We start from the raw sequence: 4,270 nt of genomic DNA, 5'->3' as shown, positions 1-4,270 counted from the left end.
ATATATTACAAAACTACAAATGGCGCACAGCCAGCAGGTGCGCCATTAGTATGTTGGGTCACTAATGGCGCATGGCTGGGTGGTGCGCCATTAGTTAGATATTTTGGACAGCCACACATACACACTCACTTTCCCCACTTCATTCCCTCCACCTCCTTCTCCAAGCTTGTCGGCTGCCTCCTCCTCCTCACCTCATTTGCACCATAGATTCATCAAAATTAAGTGGTGAAATTACCTTTTTTGATAGGTAAGTAAGGGGAAAGCTATCTTCATGTTGTAGATCTACTCTTTTTTTCTCCCTAGCTCGCTCCAACAACGTGCACATGCACTTTTTGTGGCCTAGCTAGATCTATGTATGTTTGTGGTGTTGCATTTGCAGGTACCGGTATTTGAAATGGGATAGTTGCCAATATTTTGCCGGAATGTTGATTCATTTCCGTTTCGGCGATAATTTTGGCACTATGCATTCTTTTTGGTCCTATTTTTAGGGAAAGTCATGCCAAATTTTTTCTTGGTTCTAAAATATCGTTTTGCTCTACCCTGCAGGCGACCATGGTCTGCACAATGACTGAAGGCATCGTGAATAGGTTTTTGAGCTCCGCGAAGGCCGAGATGCTTCAAAAGAACGAGACGGAGATAAGATGTCCATGTCGAAGATGCAAGCTGAAGAGCCTTATTGCGGACCCGGATTCCGGGCAGGTGCGGGACCACCTGCTCTTGCGTGGTTTCATGGATGGCTATCGGTGGCAAGGTGATGAAGATGACTATGAAGTCGTCCATGGGGGGCGGGCAAGAAATGAGGAAGGGCAGCAAGACAACCACCGCGGCTCGGGCAGGCGAGAAGATGAAGAATCTCCAGGACATGATCACGACGGTGATGCTGTACACAGTCATCATGTAGAAGATGTCGGACATGATGATGAGGAAGATGCCGGAGCAGAGGAAGGGCATGATCATGAAGATGAAGATGCCGGCGGAGCAGACGACGATGGACCATCGCTAGGCTGGGTGCAGGACCCTCATATTCAAGAGCTGCTTCTCAAGTAGACGGATAACGCAAGAGCTGCCGCCCGAGAGAAAGCCAAGCTGGATCAACTGGAGATAGACGCGGTTACTCCATTGTATGAAGGATGCAGGCCCGAGGATACCCGCTTGAAAGTAACGCTCATGGCTCTGGAGATGAAGGTAAAACAAAAAATGACCGACGCATGCTTCGACGAGAATATGTCATTCTGGCACGAACGTCTTCCCAAGGGGTACAAGTGCCCTACCAGTTTCGAGGAGGCGAAGAAAATCGTGTGTCCTCTGGATTTACCACACGTGAAATACCATGTGTGCATGAACAATTGCATCATTTATCGAGACGAGCACGCGGAGTCTACCATATGTCCGGTGTGCGACGTCACTCGATACAAGAAGAGGAAGAAAGCTCCTCGAAAAGTGGTGTGGTACTTTCCGATCACTCCTCGTCTGCAGCGGTATTTCGCGGACCCTAAGGTAGCAAAGCTCCTGTGTTGGCACGCTGATAGGGAGGCGAAGAAGCGAGAAGATGACACAAATGATCCGGAGATAAATAAAAAAGACAAGATGTTGAGTCACCCTAAGGATGGGAGCCAGTGGCAAGCATTGAACTTCGAAGACCCAGAATTTGGGAAGGATCCAAGGAACATCGTGCTGGGTGCGAGCACCGATGGAGTTAATCCGTTGGGCAGCCAGAGAAGCACACATAGCACCTGGCCTGTGTTTGTGTGGATGTACAACCTTCCCCCGTAGTTGTGCATGAAGAGGAAGTACATTCACATGAGTATGCTAATTGAAGGGCCGAAACAACCAGGGAACGACATCAATCTGTATCTGGGGCTGCTGAAAGAGGAGCTAGACACGCTATGGAAAACGCCAGCCAATACGTGGGACGCCGCAGAGAAAGAATATTTCCCTATGAGAGCCGCACTGCTCACGACGGTGCACGACTATCTCGGTTACGGATATCTCGCAGGGCAGGTGGTCCACGGATTTTCTGGATGCGTTAGGTGCATGGATGACACAATGTATCGCCAGCTAGATAGAGATCCCGTCGAAAACCGTGTTCATGGGACATCGAAGGTGGCTTCGCGACGATGACCCGTGGAGGAAACGCAAGGATCTGTTCGATGGTGAAACCGAACCCCGAAGACGCCCGCGTACGAGGAGCGGTGAGGAAATAGACGAGCTGTTGAAAAATTGGAAAGATTGCCCACTACCGGGAAAGAAGCAAAAGGCACCAGAGCCGGGAAAGAAGCGAAAGGCGTCAGAGCCGTTGTTGAAGGTATGGAAAACAAGGTCTGTTTTCTGGGACTTGCCGTACTGGAAGATCCACCGTGTGCCTCACAGCCTTGATGTCATGCATATCACGAAGAATGTGTGCGAGAGTCTGCTTGGTACCCTGCTCAACATGCCAGAGAGGACCAAAGATGGGCCGAAAGCAAGGGCAGACTTGAAATCAATGGGCATCAGACAGGAGCTTCACGCTAATGATGATGATGATCATGATGATGATGAGGCGAAGCAGGACACAGAAAGTCGTCGCAAAGGCAAAAAGGCCAAGAAGATCGGAAATGACTACCCTCCCACGTGCTTCACTCTAAGTCGGGAGGAGATCGAGCATTTTTTCACCTGCCTCGTAGGAGTAAAACTTCCTTACAGTTACGCGGGGAAGATAAACAGATACCTAGACCCAGCGAAGCAGAAGTTCAGCAGGATGAAGTCTCATGACTGTCACATGCTGATGATGCAGATACTTCCAGTTGCAATCCGTGGGATCATGGACGCGCACATCCGTGAAATGCTATTTGGCCTATGCAACTTTTTCAACATCATCTCTCAGAAGTCGGTTGGCGTGAGGCAACTCACAAGGCTACAGGAAGAGATCGTGCTGATACTATGCGAGCTTGAGATGTACTTCCCGCCCGCATTCTTCGACGTTATGGTGCATCTGCTAGTCCATATCGTGGAGGATATCATCCAACTTGGGCCGACGTTCCTGCACAGTACGATGTCGTTCGAAAGGATGAATGGTGTCATCAAAGGATACGTTCGCAACATGTCACGTCCAGAGGGAAGTATAGCTAGGGGCTTTCTGACCGAAGAGTGCATCTCCTACTGCACGAATTATCTAGGCATCGAGAACCCCGTTGGTCTGCCCGTCAACAGGCACCTCGGCAGGCTCGCTGGATGGGGTCATCGTGAGGGTCGCCGCGAAATGCATGTCGACTTCGAGGGTCGACTCGCCGACTTTGAAAGAGCAAACCTAGTCGCGCTACAACACATAGACGTGGTCGATCCTTGGGTGGTAGAGCACAAAACCTTTATTGAGAACACGTACAATCACCGAGGCCAACAGAGAATGAACGGAGATATAATCAAAGAGCACAACTCATGTTTCACGCGTTGGTTCAAGCAGAAGCTTCTGGCGTACCCTTTACATGAGGATTCTTCCGCGGAAGAACAACTCATATTCACCTTGTCACAGGGCACCGATCACAACCTGATGACCTATGAGGCGTACGATATCAACGGTTACACATTCTACACCGAGGAAAAGGACATGAAGAGCGATGGTTATCAGAACTCCGGGGTAACGATGGAATCCTACACCGGTAACGACAAGGATAGATACTACGGAAGGATTGAGGAGATCTGGGAGCTGAGCTACGCTGGAGAGAAGGTCCCGATGTTCCGTGTCAGATGGGCCAAGAGCGTCCTAAAAGAAGACCGGTATTTCACCACCATGGTTATACCCGAAGCCAAATCCAAGACCGCGGGTGCAAACGTCACCGCGAAAAAATGAGCCATGGGTACTGGCTTCCCAAGTGGACCAATGCTTCTTCATTACCGACCCGCCAAAGCACAGTCGTGTTGTCATGAGGAGAGGCAAAAGGAAGATCATCGGAATGGATGGAGTAGCCAATGAGCAAGACTTTGACAAGTACGATGACACGAAGATGGAACATGACGACGATGATGAAGTAGCAGCATACACCACAAGAAGAAGCAGGACCACCCTACCTAAAGGACGTCCGTTCCACAGAAGAACTCCATTTGCGAAAAAGAAGGGCAAGAAGATTGTGAACAGATAGCTAGCTAAGATCGATTGTATTTAAATCGTACTCTTCATTTCTCGATTGTATTTCATGGGCACTTTTTGATATCATGAATATTTTTAAATTTCATGGGCACTTTTTGAACTCCACCGCCACCGACGACCCACCGCACCCTCCCTCGCTCCACCGCC

Source organism: Triticum dicoccoides, chromosome 4A (assembly GCF_002162155.2).
Source record: "Triticum dicoccoides isolate Atlit2015 ecotype Zavitan chromosome 4A, WEW_v2.0, whole genome shotgun sequence".
In the NCBI taxonomy this organism is placed as follows: Eukaryota; Viridiplantae; Streptophyta; class Magnoliopsida; order Poales; family Poaceae; genus Triticum; species Triticum dicoccoides.
Note: the sequence above shows the minus strand (reverse complement) of the source record.